This window comes from Pan paniscus, chromosome X (assembly GCF_029289425.2).
Source record: "Pan paniscus chromosome X, NHGRI_mPanPan1-v2.0_pri, whole genome shotgun sequence".
Taxonomy (NCBI): Eukaryota; Metazoa; Chordata; class Mammalia; order Primates; family Hominidae; genus Pan; species Pan paniscus.
The window spans coordinates 110,912,332-110,931,032 of NC_073272.2; the positions used below are offsets into that span (position 1 = coordinate 110,912,332).

At 36.6% G+C, this 18,701-nt stretch overlaps 1 pseudogene; it reads right to left on the reverse strand.

Annotated features, from left to right (window-relative positions):
* Positions 1 to 1,264: 1,264 nt before the first annotated feature.
* On the reverse strand, positions 1,265 to 1,360 carry LOC112438554 (U6 spliceosomal RNA; annotated as a pseudogene).
* Positions 1,361 to 18,701: the final 17,341 nt, after the last annotated feature.

Here is an 18,701-nt window from a genome sequence, read left to right on the forward strand (position 1 = left end):
AGTGTAGGATTCCATTAATATGGCATTCTAGAAAGACCAACAATAGGGACAAACAACAAAGCAGTGTGTGCCAGGGGTTAGGTGTGGAGGGAAGGTGTGACTACAAAAGGATAGCACAAGGGAGATTTGAGGGGTGACAAAAGTGTATTTGATTCTAATTGTGGTTCATACAAATTCTAATTGTGTTGTTAACACAAATCTGTACATATGTTAACGTTCATACAACTATACACCAAAAAGTCAATTTTATTGTATGTTAATTTAAAAATGAAATGTTTAAATATGGCAAATTTTTATGATTGCATAAAACTCAGTGGTAGGTATATGGGTGGTCCATCTAGTTTTCTCTGTACATTTTTTAACTTTTTATTTTTAAATAATTCTAGATTTACAAAAAGTGGGAAAATAGTACAGAAGCCCATGCACCCTTCACTCAATTTCCCCCAACGGTTGCAAATTAGAAAACTGTAGTACGATATCAAAATCAGGAATTCGATATTGGCAAAATATATATAATTCTATGTCATTTTATTTTGTGTATATATTAAGTGCAGCTGCCACCACAATCAAAATATAGAACTGTACCATCACCACAAGGCTTGCTATTGCTACCTCTTATTAGTCACACCCAATACTCCATCCCTTCATCATTCCTAACCCCTGGACACCACTAATCTGTTTTCCAGCTCTGTAACTTTATCATTTTGAGAAAGCTATGTAAATGAAATCATACAACATGTAACCTCTTGAGATTAGCTTTTTTTCACTCACCATAATGTTCTTGAGACAACTGCTAGTTGTTACATGTATCATAAATGTATACCTTTTTATTGTTGAATAGTATTTCATAGTAAGGATATACCACTGTTTGTTTACACATTCACCTATTGAGGGACAATTTGGTTGTTTTCAGTTTTGGGCTACTACAAATAAAGCTATGTGAACAATCGTATACAAGTTTTTGCACAACCATAAGTTTTCACTTCTCTGGAAATGAAAAGCCTAAGATTGCAATTACTGGGGTCATACGGTAATTGCAATATATAGTTTTATGAGAAACTGCCAAACTGTTTTCCAGAGTGGCTGTGAGATTTTACATTCCCACCAGCAGTGTATGAGAGATTCAGTTTCTCTGCATCCTCACTAGCATCATCTGTCATGTTTTTTTTCTTTAGCCATTCTACTAGACGTGCAGTAATATCTTGTTGTGATTTAAGTTTGCATTTTTCTAATGTCTAATGATGTTGAACATATTTTCTTTGGTGAAATGACTCTGCCCCTTTTACCCATTTTCTGGTGCAGGGGCCATGCTAATCTTGTCTGTATCGTTCCAATTTTAGTATATGTGCTGCCGAAGCAAGCAGACCTTTTACCCATTTTCCAATGAGATTGTTTATTTTTTCTGATTTTGAGTTTTGAGAATTCACTATATGTTCTTCATATGAGTCCTTTGTCAGATACATTGTTTGCAAACATGTTCTCTCAGTCTATAGCCTATTTTTTCATCCTCTTCACGTGGTCTTTCACAGAGCAGAAGCTGTTAATTTATTCATTTTTTCCTTTATGGATTGTGGTTTTGTTGTCATGACTAAGAACCCCTCATGAAGTCTAGGTCCTAAAGTTTTCTCTTATATTATATTCTAAAATTTTTATAAATGTATGCTTTACCTAATTCCTATGATCCATTTTGAGTTAATTTTTGTATAATGTGTGAGGTTTAGGTTATGGTTCATATTTTTTGTCTATAATTTTTGTTCATGTGTCATTTTTTGTTCATATTTTTTGTTCTTTTTTGTTCACATGTCATTTTTTGTTCATATTTTTTGTTCATATGTCTTGCTCTAGCGCCATTTGTTGGAAAGAATATCTTCCATTGAGTTGCTTTTGCACCTTTGTCAAAAATCAGTTTGATATATTGGTGTGAGTCTATTTCTGAGTTCTCTATTCTATTCCATAGATTTATGTATCTATGCCTCCTTCAATATCGAAGTCTTGATTACTGTCGCTACATAATAATTCTTGAAATTGGGTATACTGATTCCTCCCATTTTATTCTTATTCTTAAGAATTGTGTTGGCTATTCTAGGTCTTTTGACTTTCCATATAAATTTTATAATAATCTTGCCTATATCTATAAAAAATCTTGCTGGGATTTTTGATAGAAATTGTGTTAAACCAATATACCAATTTGGGGAGAATTGACTGTATTGAATCTTCTAATCCATATACAATATATGCCTCATCATTCATTTAGGTTTGATTTCTTTTCTTAGTATTTTGTAATTTTTAGCATACATGTCCTATACATGTTCTGTTAGACTTTCACTTAAATATCTCATTTTTACAAGATTGTGTATTGGATTGTATTTTAAATTTTGCATTCCTCATGTTCACTATTAGTATCCAAAAATGTAATTGATTTGTGTATGTTGATCTTGTATCTTCCCACCCTGCTGAATTCACTTATTAGTTTCAGTAGTTTTTTGTCATTACCTTGGGATTTTCTATATGGATCATCATATCATCTTTAAATAGAGATAGCTTTAGTTTTCCCCTTCTAATCTCAATGCCTTTTATTTCTGTTTCTTGCCTCATTGCACTGGCTAAAACTCTAGTGCTATATTGAGTAGCAGTGGTGAGAATGGACTTCCGTAACTTGTTTCTAATCTTAGCTAGAAAGCATTCAATCTTTACCATTAAGTATGATGTTAGCTGTAAAGGGCTCTTTTGTAGATGTTCTGTATCAAATTGAGCAAGTTCCCCTCTATTTATAGGGTTTTCTGAGGAATTTTTTAAAAATTATGAATGGGCATTGAATTTTGTCAAACACTTTCTCTGTATCCATTGATATAATCATATGATTTTCTTCTTTATTCTGTTAATATGGTTTATTACATAGATTAATTTTCAAATATGTAACATTTTTAATGTCTGATATATTTCTTCATAGTTTTTTTCTTAACTTGAAGCAAATATGAAATAAGGTACTTTTCTGTACTTCTTCAAAATAATTTAAAAATTACACAGACTTGTAAAAACAGTGTAGGCAATTAATTACTCAGAAAAATGTGTGGCAGAAGGACATACAGCTTAGTAGTCAAAAAGAGAAACAATTTATAAAGTGTAGCTCAGTAGTACTTAACCCAGGCTTCACAATAGAATCAGGTGAGATGCTTTTACAAAATACTTTTAACTATGATTTCATTGATCTGGTGTGGTCTCAAGCATTGCTATTTTTCAAAGCTACCCTGGTGATTCTAAAGTACAGCCAATGTTGAGAACCACTGGCATTGTGGAATGAACTTAACAATGTGGACTTTAGACTCAGATGTAAAGTACCTAGTAGTAGGTATGATACATATAAAGGATATATTTATCAGACTCAGAATATAGAAGTATCTCGTACAACTTACGGGAAATATTCATAGAAAGCGAAACCACATCTGTTTTCATCCTCTTCTTCCTGCTGGTTAAAATGTGAATGACATAATTTGTGCCCAAGCAGCCATCTTGTACCAGGAAGTGGAAGCCAGGTATTGAGAATGGCAGAGCAACAAGATAAACTGGAACCTGGTGATTACAAAACAACCATATCAGCCCTGGAGAACTTCCTTACAAATGTTATTTAAGGCATAGAAAAATAAGCTTATACATTTCTTGAGCCCCTATTATTTATAGTTTTTTCACTGGCTCTCTTATACCTAATACAAAAGAAAAAATGTTAAATATAGTCATGCTTTACATCACTGTTGGTGGGCCAAAAACTGGGAAGAATCTGAAGGACAGGAAGTAGATAGGCTCTGATTGAACAAGGAACCATAGCACAAGGCACATATGGGAGAGTATTCTGATAGATGGTGAAATTATCCCAAGAGTTCTCCAGACCAAGAGGTGAAACCTAGAACCAAGCAGTGGTCTTAGAGGTAGCCACTTTGTATCACAGGAAGAAAAGCCAAAAAACTCAGGCTCTTTTTATCCCTCTACTCACCACATGGACCAGCAAGCAGTAACAGAGGAATCTGTCTTCAAGTGAAAGCAGTAAGTACAGGAGCTTAAGGCTGTGAGACAGGGTAGTGCCTTGGTGATGATGATGGGCAATGGCTAAGAAAATAACAGTATTCATGAGAAATAGCAAAGCACATATAGTCATCAAGGTACCCTTCCTTATGGCATGTTCTCCATCTCACTCACTCTCACTGAAAATAGTACCTCTGTCTGTTTCCCCTATTATCTGAAATAAGTTGCATAACCAGAGGAAGCAGACAGTCTAATACAATATCTCAACTACAAAGAGAAGCATATAATAAGAGACTTGCCAAACATTTAGACAAAGAAAATTCTATGAAATATAGACAATAAGCTCAACAAATTAAAAGACTTCCACTAGAGAAATAGTCCTAAGAACACGAATATACAATGATAATAAACTCAAAATGATAAGAAAAGATATCACATCCATGAAAGATCAAGCAATTATGAAAACAATAATAGGCAAATATGAAAACTTGAGACTTTTAAATGTAAATAATAGATCAAATTAGAGGCATGAAGGACCAATCAAGACATTTTCACATTTTTCTAAAAGAGTTCCATTGAGTAAAATTGGAGAAAATGAATGGGGAGCAATATTTGAAGAACAGCCAAAAAGTAAAACCTCTTCAGAGACAAAAATCATTAATCCACAGATTGAAAGGACCCTCTGATTGCCAAGCAGGATGACTTATGAAAACAAGAAAAGTAATTTTTTTTAAAAAGACTTAAAATTAAAGACACCACAGTGAAATTTTAGAGCATCAAGTATAACATGAAAATACTAAAAGCATTCAGAGAGAAAATAAAGACCACCTACAATGGAACAAGAATCTGTTTGACATCAGATTTTCCATTATCAAAATCACCTGCAGGAAAGCAATGGAGCAATATCTTCAAACTGTTGAGTTAAAATAATGCTGAAACTTGAATTTAATACTGAGCCAAACTATTATATGAGTAGGAGGGAGAAATTAAGACATTTTGGATATATAAGAACCCAGAAAACTTACCACCCACAGAAACCCTCAGAAAGAATTGTTAGAGAATATACTTCAGCAAGAAGAAAAATAATTTGTGGAAAGTAGTTATGTTAAGGGAATAATGCTTAATAATTTATGTATTATTTATATAATTAAGAACTAATTTTTAAAATGAGATATAACCTATCTACCATCTGGGAGAAAATTTTGCAAGTGTAAGAGCAGTGAAGTGTGTTACCCATAAATTTTACTTAAACCAAGAAAAACATAACATTTTTATTTTGCCTCAACAAAGGGGATATGAATGCTTATGTAGCTTTTCCAGCCATTTAGAAGAGCATGAGGGGTGTCTGTGGTCACTGGCCTAAGTTAATTCCCAGGAAACAACTTCCAGAAAGTACCTGCTCATCTATAGCTAGTCCCAGGGATCATCTCTGGTCTAAAATATCCTTGTATGAAGCAAAGTGGAAGTGGTTCATAAACTGAAAGAAAGCAGAAAACTGATCCACACAATAGTGTACTCAAGAGATTTCATTCTACCAAATAGTTTCTGAGCTTCTCCTATGTGCTAGACTCTGTGCAAGGGGGAATAGAGAAATGAGAAGACAAATAAAGAAGAAGTGCCAGATCCTGCTCTTTGAAGAGATGGCCTTTCTGCTTCAGTCTTTCAGAAAAAAAGAATAATTTTTAATGAAGCTATTACATCAAGGATAGCAGTAAGAGACAGACCCAAACTACCCGTGTTTTAGGAATCTCAGTGTGGTACAGACCATGGGAAGATTTCGCACCTTGAAAACCTGAAAGCAGGGAAACCATCTAGAAGCTAATTAAACAATTACAGGCACTTAGTGAAAGTAGCCTTATAGAAGTTGAGAGGGATAAACATCAGAAATTTGAGTAAGATTTCTGTAATCAAATCCTAGATATTCCATCCTTTATTGCATATTTAAAATATAGTTCTTCCTGAGGAAACCATGTGGTGTGGTGGAAAAAGTGTAGACTTTAACTGTATGACCCCAAGAAAATTACTTAGTCTCACTGAGCTTCAGTTTACTCAGCTATATAATGTGGATAAGAATAGGGTCAAATCTGTAGGCAATTTGTAAGAATTAGATGAAATAATAAGTATAAAGTTCTCGGCCCATAGTTGGTGATATTTAATAATAGGCATGATTTATAGACCTGTACTTAAAAATTACCCTACAGACACGTTATTGAATTTTTGTGTGTATGTCACCTATTCCAGTTACTATGGCTGCATAACTAACTGCTCCAAAGCTTAGAAACATGAAGCAATCATTCATTATTATCATGGATTCTGTGGGTTAGAAATTTGGACAAGATGGCAGGCACGGTGGCTCACACCTGTAATCTCAGCACTTTTGGGAGGCCAAGGCAGGCGGATCACGAGGTCAGGAGTTCGAGACCAGCCTGACCAACGTGGTGAAACCTCATCTCTACTAAAAATACAAAAATTAGCCGGGTGTGGTGGAGCACGCCTGTAATCCCAGCTACTCGGGAGGCTGAGGCAGAAGAATCGCCTGAACCAGGGAGGCTGAGGTTGCAGTGAGCTGAGATCACACCACTGCACTCCAGCCTGGGCGACACAGCAAGACTCCGTCTCAAAAAAAAAAAAAAAAAAGAAAAGAAAGAAATTTTGACAAGACACAGTGAAAATAATTTGTCTTTGCTCTATAATGTCTGGGCCTCAGCTGGAATACTCGCAGGCCAGGGACTGGAATCATCTCTAGGCTAGTCCACTCACATGTCTGGCAGTTGATGCTGGCTGTCAGCTGGGGGCCTCGGTTGCCTTCCATAACCGAGCATCTCTATTTGATTTCTCTACTTGAGCTAATTTGGTTTGTCTCACATTATGATGGCTGGTGTTGGAGAGAAAAACCTTTTCCCTACCCTCTAATTTCAGTGTTTTGGGGCCTGAAAATTAAACTGACAACACACAGATCAGCAAGAGAAAATAACAAATTTAATTACATCCACATGGGGGTTCACAAAGAAATGTGACTCAAGGAGGTTAGAATTGGAGGCTTTTATAGCATCTTAATAAAGGATGGGGAGGAGCAGAGGGGCATTTCTGGGAGAATAAATGACTTCTTAGAAGGAGAAAGGGCATTTATTGAAAAACATTTAAATGATTTTTTAGAAAGATAAATGAGCCCTTAGGAGAATAGGTGAGAGATATCATAGCTTTGTGATGTTTAGGTGTGGTGCTTGGGTGTGGTGCTCACTTCTCATCTCTGAGAAAAGAATATTACCTCTCATTTCCAAATTTGAGAACTTCATCATTCTTCAGTTGACAAACTCATAAATGTCATACTTACTAATATGAAATTATTTTCACCTCCTAGAAACGTATATGATATAACATCACAGGCTCTTAGTCCTGCATTGAAAATTCACCCATTTGAACAGAGACAATTTAGTATAAGGATTAAGTTCATGAGTTTTGGAGTCCAACAGACCTTGATTTGATTTCCTGACTCAGCCATTTATGACCTATGTATTTAGATCAGACAGGATGAATTTAGCTGCCAGGGACAGAAAGGACAACTAAGAGGGGCTTAAACAATAAGCCTGTAAGTAAGGCAATTCCAAGATTTTTAATTCAGTGGCTCTTCAGGGATCCACTGCTTTTCACATATCCCTTCTCTCTTCCCCAGTTTATCAGCAGTGCCTGCTCACATGAGCTACAAAAACAACACATGTTCTAGACATTATGTGCAGAACCAACCATTTTAAACAAAAGAGAGGACATTTCTTCCAACAAATGTGTTTTTATTCTCCATGAAAATATTTCCTAGAGGCCACTCAGCAGACTTCCTTTCAGGTCATTAGCCAGGATTTCTTCCATTTCCATGCCTTAGCCAATTATTGGCAAAAGGAATGAGACCACTGATTGGGTAAAATTGATCATCATTCACTTCCTTAGGATGGGAGAAAACTCAGTCTCTCCAGAAAATTATGGCTGATGAGAGGAAGGTAAAAAAAAAAAAATGGGGTTCTGTTAGTGAGAAATAAGTGAAAGAAACCAACAAAGTTTGCCCCAATACTTAACATATCTGAGCCACATGGTGGGGATCCCCATGATATGGTTTTCTTCACAAGGAAGTGTTATGATCGTTAAATAAGATGACAACTCTCGTAAAGTGCTCAATAAATGTCAGCTATTAATGCTATGATTGATTATGTTATTTTGGCTTTTAATTTGGTAGCTGGTCCTTTCCATATTTCTCTTCTGTCCTCCACAACTTGATATCAGTGCCTTCTTTCATGGTCAGAAGATGGCTACAACAATTCTACGCATCACATGAAGATAATATTTTTGATCCTCAGTTTCCCTATCTGTAAAATGGAGATATTCATATTTACCTCAAAGATTTGTTGTGAGGATTAAATGAGATCATTCATGTAAGAGCTCAATAAAGTTAGCTATTATTGTTGCTGTTATTGACATCAATACCCTCTGGCAAGTGCACAACATGATGCCAAGCTTAAATCAAGTGCTGAACAAATAGTGCTGTTGTTGTAAATAAACATTTCTTTGTCCAGTCTGTGCAAGAAAGGGCCGAGAAACCTTCATGACCTTGGGCTAAGCAAAATACCTTACACATATCAAAAGCCCATATAACAAAAATAGATACCTTGGACTTGATCACAATGAGAAATTTTTGTGCCTCAAATGATACTATGAAGAAAATGAAAAGATAATCCACAGAATGGAGGAAAAGATGGGCAAATCATATCGCTGATGAAAGGCTTGTATCCAGAAAATATAAAGAACTCTTGAAACTGAAAAATTTTTTAAAAAATTTAAAAATAAGCAAATAACCTAAATAAATAGTTCTCCAAATAAGATATAGGAATGGCCAATAAGCACCTGAAAAGATGATTAACATCATTAGTCTTTAGGGAAATTCAAGTGAAAGCCAAAATGAGATACTACTTCACACTCACTAAAATGAAAGAATAAAAAAGACAGATAATAAAAAGTATTGGCTAGGATGTGGAAAAATTGGAACCCTCATACACTGGTAGTGGGAATGGTACATTTGGAAAACAGTCTGGCAGTTCCTCAGATGATTAAACAGGGTTACCATATGATCAAGCAATTCCACACTGAGGTATATATCTAAGAGAAATGAAAACAAATGTGCACAGAAAAAATTGTACACACATGTACATTGCAGCATTATTAATAGTCAAAAATTGTGAACAACCCAATGCCCATCAATAGATGAATGGATAAACAGAATGTGATATATCCGTAAGATGGAATATTATGCAGACATAAAAAAATCAAGTACTGATGCATGCTACAACATAGATGAACTGTAAAATATTATGCTAAGTGAAGGAGGCCAGACACAAAATGCCACATATTGTATGAGTCAATTTTTATGAAATGTCCAGAATAGGCAAATCCACAGAGACAGAAAGGAGGTTAATGGCTGCCTGGGGCCGGAGGTAGGGTGATACAGGGAATGATGCTAATGGGTACCTGGTTTCTTTTAAGGGTGGTGAAAATGTTCTAAAATGGATTGTGATGATGATTGTACAGCTCTGAATATACTAAAAACTGTTGAATTTTAAACTTAAGTGTGTGAATTTTGTGGTGTGTGAATTATATCGCAATAAAGCTATTTTTTAAAAAAGAATATGTTGGGCCTTGCAATTAATACAAAGATGAATAAAGCACAATCCTTCAGTGATGGCCCTTACTATTTATTAGGAGGGTTAGGAAGTGCACAAAATTAGCATTCCTGGCTCCATTTTATGTCCCCACCCTTGCTTTTTTAAAATTCCATTTTAAATACATGATGTGTGTTTATATTTGATTTACCCTTACAAATCACTTCCAATTTCTGGGACGAGATGAACTAAAGAAAAAACTTCAAATAATGGTAACACAAAGAAGAAAGTGTTCGGTGCCATAAGAGATTTGGATGGGGACACATAGCCAAACCATATCACCCTCATACGTGCAAGATGGATGAATCTCAAAAACATAACGCTAAGAAGCCTTACACAAAAGAGTACGTTTTATATGATTTCATGTATATACATTTCTAAATCACCCTCATATGGTTTTGCTTTGTGTCCCCACTGAAATCTCACCTTGAATTGTACTTCCCATAATCCCCACGTGTCATGGGAGGCACCCGGTAGGAGGTAATTGAATCATGGGGGCAGTCCCCACTCCATGCTGTTTTCGTGATAGTGAGTGAGTTCTCACGAGATCTGATGGTTTTATAAGGGGCTTTCCCCCTTTTTGCTCTGCACTTCTCCTTGCTACTGTCATGTGAAGAAGGACGTGTTTGCTTCCCTTTCCGCCATGATTGTAAGTTCCTGGGGCCTCCCCAGCCATGCTGGACCATGAGTCCATTAAACCTCTTTCCTTTATAAATTATCCAGTCTTAGGTATGTCTTTATTAGCAGCGTGAGAACGGACTAATACAGGGGAGAAGTAAAGAGCATTTATGGAAAGGGAAAAATAAGAGTGCCCTATCTGTCAGTGAATCTTTGTTTCCCTGATCTCCTAATTAACCACAGGAGAAACAAGTCAGAAGACACATAAATGGATCCCAGAGGGACTTTGGTAGAACCAGTGAGTAGCTGTATGTTCAAATCTGATGAACTCTGAGAGCCTAGGTTATGTCGAGGACTGAATTCTTAGGTAGTTTGGGCTCTGCTGGGCTGTATCATGCACTGGCAGCTAACCCAATGGTAGGATGAGGAAAGTAATGCAAGCCTCTTAAGCTGGAGTGTGCCTGCAACCTGCACCTGACCAGCACTGAGCAAGTGGAAACATGAGAGTTGTTTGCCATTAAGCAAGCCTACAGAGGAAAAGCCAGATATGGGGAGGTGAGTCTTCAGCATGTCAGCTTCAGGCGAAGCTCAGCTGTTGGCACAGCAGGCACTGGGCTCTCTGCTCAGAAACTGTCAGGAACATTATAATTAAACATCCCCGCCTCTCCCTGACCAGGGCTGACAGCTGTGAGAACAGAGCTGCTAGGAGAGGCACACATATTCTTGAATCAATTCTGATACAGGAAGGGGGTGGGAATCATCCCACCTCCACAATTTCCAGAATAAAGGGCACTTCTATTCCTGGGAAACCCATGAGTCAGAGATTCCAAAGGCATCTTGGATGATAGAAGTACTTTTCTACACTTTGGAAAAAATATGGCAGTTTTTTATAAAGTTATGTACACTGCTATCTTGTGATCCATCAATTCACCTCCTAGGTATTTAGCCAAGACAAATGACAACATATGCCCAGAAAAAGACTTGAATATGATTGTTCATATCAGCTTTATTCATAATAGCTCAAAGTGGAGACAGCTCAAGTATTCATCAATAGACTAATGGATAAACAAAGTATGATTTACTCATACAATGGAATACCACTCAGCAATAAAAAGGGACGCATTATTAATAGATGCAAGATGGATGAATCTCAAAAACATTATGCTAAGAAGCCTTACACAAAAGAGTACATTTTGTATGATTTCATGTATATACATTTCTAAATCAGGAAAAATCTATGGTGGAAAAATTTAGAACATGAATTACATTTGAGGGGGTTGGGGGCAGAAAATAGCTGGAAAGGGGGAATAGGAGGGGACATTATATGGTGATGATCATGTTGTATCACTTCATAGGGGTTTGGTTTGCATGGGTATATGCATTTCTCAAAACTCAGTGAATGCACATCAAAAAGAAAAACAGAATGGGAAAGAAAATGAAAAATACATGTCATCTTGGGGGCAGGGGGGATGTTGGACATTATCAGATTTGAATTTTTAAAAGTCAGTCTGAAACAACCAATTAAAAGTGGGTAAAATCTTTTTTTTTTCTTTTTTATTATTATTATACTTTAAGTTTTAGGGTACATGTGCACAATGTGCAGGTTAGTTACATATGTATACATGTGCCATGGTGGTGTGCTGCACCCATTAACTCGTCATTTAGCATTAGATATATCTCCTAATGCTATCCCTCCCCCCTACCCCCACCCCACAATAGTCCCCAGAGTGTGATGTTCCCCTTCCTGTGTCCATGTGTTCTCATTGTTCAATTCCCATCTATGAGTGAGAACATGCAGTGTTTGGTTTTTTGTCCTTGTGATAGTTTACTGAGAATGATGATTTCCAATTTCATCCATGTCCCTACAAAGGACATGAACTCATAATTTTTTATGGCTGCATAGTATTCCATGGCGTATACATGCCACATTTTCTTAATCCAGTCTATCATTGTTGGACATTTGGGTTGGTTCCAAGTCTTTGCTATTGTGAATAGTGCCGCAATAAACAAAATAAATAAATAAATAAATAAAACAAAATAAATAAAAAGTGGGTAAAACTTTAAACACATTTTACTAAAGCAGATATACGGATGGAAAATAAGCACATGAAAATATTTTCAGCATTATTTTCAATTAGCAAAATGCAAATTAAAGTCACAATGAGCTATCATTGAACACTATCAGAATGGCTAAAGTTAAAAATAATGACAATTCCAAGTGCTGGTGAAGATTGCAAATAACAGGACCTCTCATATATTACTGGTGGGAATATAGAACTGTACAGCCACCCTGGGAAACAGTTTGGCCTTTTTTTTTTTAATTAAACGCACATTTGCCATATGACTGAGTAATCCTGCTTGTTAAATAGAATTTAAGGGAGGCCATTGTTTTGGACTGAGCTCCTGCACTAGGCCCAACAGACCAGATCAAAGCAGAATTGAGTCACTTGTACTAAGTGCCATGAAACCAAACTGAACTTAACTCTGGCCACTTTTGAAAAGAACAGCAGAGTCACAGCAACCAATCCTAAGGAGCCCAGTCAACCTGAGCAGGTATGATAAGGAAGCCTTGTCTGCTTTAACCGTATAAGGAATGTTATATGAAGTAACCTGATGTTAATCAATCTGCTTTTTACGCTATATCAGTTTTCTTGTTTCTGCTTAAACTAGCTTATAAAAACCAACTGTTCTGCCGTGCCCAGTGGAGTGCCTTTCTATCTTGTAGACAAGATGCTGCCTTGGCCAGGTGCAGTAGTTCACGCCTGTAATCCTAGCACTTTGGGAGGCCAAGGCGGGCAGATCACTTGAGGTCAGGGGTTCGAGATCAGCCTGGCCAACATGGCGAAACCCCAGCTCCACTAAAAATTCAAAAACTAACCAGGCCTGGTGGCGTGTTCCTGTAATCCCAGCTACTCTGGAGGCTAAGGCATGAGAATTGCTTGAACCTGGGAGGTAAAGGCTGCAGTGAGCCGACATCACACCACTGCACTCTAGCCTGGGCAGCAAAGCAAGACCTTGTCTAAAAAAAAAAAAAAAAAGTTGCCTAATTCATGAATTGCTAATAAAATCCAATTAGATCTTTACGCTAAATTTGTTGAAATTTTGTTTTTAAACACATTCCTGGGTTACCCCAGAGAAATGAAAACTTCTGTTCACACAAAAACCTAGGTAGGTAGCAAGAATGACTTGTCTCTGCTTTATGGTATCTGAGGCCTTGGCTGGAATGTCTTGAATAGCTGGGGATGACTCAAATCTGGTGGGCTGGAAGCCTCTGGTAGCGTCTTCACTCACATATCTGGCATATGAACTGGGATAACTCAAAGACTACTTAGTGAAGACTGTTGACCATAGAACCTACAAATGACCTCTCCATGGGAGTGTTCAGAAGTGAGCATTCCAAGAGGACCAGGTGGAAGCTGTATTGCCTTTTGTGCCTCAGAATCTGACCTAGCTTCAGAATCCATGCAGTGTCACTTTTACCACATTCTATTGATTAATACAAGTCACTAAGGCCAGCCCAAATTCAAGGGGAAAAGAATTAGACTGCACCTCTTGATAGGGGAGTGGCACGGTCACACTGCAAAAGAGCATGTGGGATAAGAGATATGGTCACCTCTATCCTTGGAAAATATAATCTTCCATAGTGAACAAATAAATTAATCTATGTAGAAATCTAGACGGCCACTGATTTTAAAAAACCCCACCACAACAATATTAAATAATTTAGGATGTTAAAAATAAGATGGGATTTCAGCACATTGAGCTTCATAGAGACAGCACCCAGGCAAGTGAGAGTTGGATGGACACTGGGCAACTCTGTGCCTTGCTGATGAAATAATAACTAAACATGGCCAAAGGAGAGCCTAAGAAGCTGAAAGGCAAAATGTCATCATATGCATTCTTTGTGCAAACTTGCCGGGAGGAGCACAAAAAGTAGCACCCAGAAGATTCAGTCAGTTTCTCAGAGTTTTCTAAGAAGTGCCCAGAGAGATGGAAACCTGTCTGCAAAAGAGAAAAATTTGAAGACGTGGCAAAGTTGGGGGAGGCCTGTCACAAAAGAGAAATGAAACCTAAATCCCTCCTGAAGGGGAAACAAAAAAGTTCAAGGATCCCAACGCACTCAAGAGGCCTTCTGGAGCCTTTATCTTGTTCGGTTCTGAGTACCGCCCAAAAATCAAAAATAACATCCCAGCCTATCCATTAGTAACGTTGCAAAGAAACTGGGAGAGATGTGGAATAACACTGCTGCAGACAATAAGCAGCCATATGAAAGGAAGGCTGCAAAGCTGAAGGAAAAATATGACAAGGATATCGTTGCACATGGAGCTAAAGGAAAGCCTGATGCAGCAAAAAAGAAAGCCGTTGGGGCTGAGAAAAGCAAGAAAAAGAATGAAGAGGAGAAAGATGAAGAGGATGATGTTGAGGAGGAAGATGATCATGAATAAGCTGGTTCTAGTGCAGCTTTTTTCTTTCTTGTCTGTAAAGCATTTAACCTCCCTGTACACAATTCACTCCTTTTAAAGAAAAAAAAAATTGAAATGTAAGGCTGTGTAAGATTTAACAACTAAACAGTGTCTTTTTTTGTATAGTTAGTACACTACCAAATGTGTAGTTAGCTAGCCCTGTCCTGATGGTATTTTCAATAGCCACTAATCTTGCTTGTTACAGCAAAGGGGTTGCAAATTGGCATGGAAATTTAAAGCGGGTTTATGTTGGTGCACAGCACAAATTAGTTATATATGGGATGACACCTTTTTCATCTTCAGTTCTCTCTGATGCAGCTTATACAAAATAATTGTTGTTTTGTTTACTAAATGCTAATTTTTAATTGCAAAAAAGTTGCAGCTGTTTTGTTTGACATTCTAAATGCTTCTAAGTAAATATAATTTTAAAAATTAATATTGTTGTCCTTTTCATAGGCCTGAAATTTTTCTTCCTGAGGGGGAAGCTAGCCTTTTGCTTTTGCCCATTTTGTATCACATGAATTATTACAGTGTTTATCTTTTCATATAGTTAGCTGATAAAAAGGTTTTATCTAGACACCCTGCTTCTCATCATGGGAGTAATAAAAGTTAAATTGAGACCGTTTTCATCCATAACTCAATCCCCAAATCTTGATCAGTTGATAACAAATTTCATATAACCCACTTATATTTACAAAGGGAAGAGTAAACAAGCTACTCATAGCAAGGGGTTATGAGAATCAAACATTTTGAAAGTCTGTTTTTGAAGGACTAATAGAAAAGTATGTTTTAATTTTTACATGAGGACTCTATATTCTTTCACTCCCATTACCATGTAATGGTAGTTATATTTTGCAGTTCCTACATTGAAGAAGAACTGAGAATGTATCCCCAAAAGCATGAGCTTAAAATACAAGACCACCATACTGAATATTTTTTTGTTGATGTTAGTTCCATTGAAGACTGAGAGAGCTGGCTGTAAAGGTCTTTTCCCATTTCTCTAAATATGGATTGCTCAGGAAACTTGAGACTCTCCATTAAAAGTATTTCTAATTAATTGGGCCAGCTTTTAAAATGGCAATGTCAGATTTAAAATAGGGTATATTTTCCTATAGTGCAGTTTACCTCTTTATAAATCAAATAGATGTGAGGAAAGAAGACATTTAAGCTTTGCATCTCAGTATGAAGTATTCAATTTATTTGAATTTGATTTTTCTTTAAACTTATTAATTAGAGTCAGCGTCTTCTCTGATTAGCAGTTTAGGGAAATTTGACAATTTTGTGGGTTTTGAGATTATCATTATCTTAAAGTGCCAGTATTTTAAAATGGCATTCTTGTAATTTTACACGCTTTTGTGATGAAGTGATGTTTTGTTAAATAATTATGACTTACATTTTTTCCATTTGTATTTTTTATGTAGTTTTAGGAATAATACTGAAAATCTTAGTCATGGATGATACTAATATACTAACCATTGCAGAGTTTGCTTTTTAAAAGTTGGAAATAAAATATTAAATAACAATACATAAAAACCCTGGGCATCAATGTTTATAGAGGTTCTATTAATAATTGCCAAAAATTGGAAAATTGGAAAAATATTGGAAAAAACTTAACTGAAATCCTCTCCTTTAAACAAGAAATAAGTAACAAGAAAAATTGCCAAAAATTGGAAACAACACAAATATCCTTCAATAAGTGATAAACTGTGGTACATCCATACTACGGAATATTGTAGAATCTAGGTGATGGGTAGACAAATGTTCACTGTAAAATTCTTTCAAATTTTCTGTATCTTTGAAATTTCATAAGAAAATATTGGAAAAAATTTTAACTGAAATCCTCTCCTTCAAACAAAAAATAAGTAACAAGAAAAATCCTTCATGAATCCAAGCCAGCAGCTCTCATTTGAAACTGAAGCACACCACATGCTTTCCACATTTGGTAAGAAGAACAAGTGGAAATAAGAAAATTAATCAAGGGAGAACCTTGCTGTCTTTCAGATAATTTGCAGAGCTTTGCTTTATTGTTTATGAGAAGAGAAAGTCACTCATTTCTCAGAAGACAAGAATCAGCATTTCTAGACTAAAAAAAAGAGCCAGGTGCCTATTCCTTGATTTATTTGTAAAGCTGTGCAGCCAAGCGCAAAAAAAAAAAAAAAAAAAAAAAAAAAAAAAAAAAAAAAAAAAAAAAGTACAACCATATTCCAGGAGCCCTTCTTTTATTTCCCAGGTTGTGTATTGTGTATTTTATCATAGGTGTAGCAAAAGTCCTTTTGTCCTACCCTTCCTTCCCCAGTCCTCCAAATCCTATCCCTGTCTCTTCCTCATATTAAAACCTGAAATCTATTCATAGATCCTAACCTTGAGATGTGGCTTTGATCCCTGCTAGGTGGGTAGGTAGACTCTTTAGCATAAATGCAAGATCTAAATGCAAACAGGGTGGAGTTGAGTGGGGTGAAAGTCTTGTGAGGAGACTGCTTAAGTTATTTGGGTGTCTTGTGTGGAGGGGTAGAAGACGCGGCACACTTCAATTATTCCCACATTTATCTGCACAAATAACACATACAAGCTGTTGCATATATTAGTAATTTTTGGATCTCAAGTGAGTCTCTTGTACACAGCATATATAGACAGGATCATGTTTTTTATCCATTCCATCAATTTTATCTTTTAGTTGTAGAATTTAATCCCTTAACATTTACAGTAACCGCTGACAAGGAAAGGCTTACTTCTGTAATTTTACTTTGTCTTTTATATTTCTTATAATTTTTTCTTCAGTGCTTCCATTACTGCCTTTTTTTGTGATTCATTGTTTTTTTTATCCCCCTAGTGTTATGATTCCCTTCTTGTACCTTTTTCTCTATGTTTTTAAGTTGTTTGGTTGTAGTCACTCTGGGGATTGCAATTAACCCCTTAACTATAGCAATCAGGTTTGAATTAACAAAAACTTAAGTTTCAATAGTATTAAAAAACTGCTGTCTTTGGGATGCTGGTGAGGGAAGATCACTTGAGCCTAGGAATTTGAAACCAGATTGGGCAACAGAGGGAGACCCCGTTCTACAAAAAATAAAAAGCTGGGCATGGTGGCTCATGCCTATAATCCCAGCTACATGGGAGGCTGAGGCAGGAGGGTCACTTGAGCCCAGGAATTCCAGGCTACAGTGAGCTGTGATCATACCATTGTACTCCAGCCTGGGTGACAGAGTGAGACTTTACCTCAAAACACACACACACACACACACACACACACACGCAAACTGCTGCTTTATAGCTCCATGCCCCCTTTATGTTGTTATTGTCACAAATTGCATCTTTACACATTTGTGTGCCCATTAAGATAGATTTACAATTATCATTTTATTTACTTGCTTTTTAAATCATATAGGGAAAAAATAGGAGTTACAAACCAAAAATGTTCAATATTACTGGCTTTTATGTTTAACCATATGATCACAGCATGAGTAAATCCCACTGATGATGATGTATAATTCTTTTTCTATATTGCTGAATTTTATTAGTTAATTTTTTTTGTTTGTTCATTCGTTTTTCAAGACAGGGTCTCGCTCTATTGCCCAGGCTGGAGTGCAGTGGCATGATCACAGCTCACTGCAGCCTCAACCTCCTGGGGTCAAGTGATCCTCCCACCTCAGCCTCTGGAGGAGCTGGACTACAGACACATGCCACCATGCCTGGATAGTTTTCGTATTTTTTTTTCTTGAGAAAGAATTTCACCATGTTGGTCAGGCTGTCTCCTGAGTTCAACAGATCCACCTGCCTCAGCCTCCCAATGTGTTAGAATAACAGGCATGAACCATCGTGCCCAGCCTTATTTGTTAATATTTTTGAAGACTTTTACATCTATATTCATGAAAGATAATGGTCTGTAGTTTTCTTCCTTTTC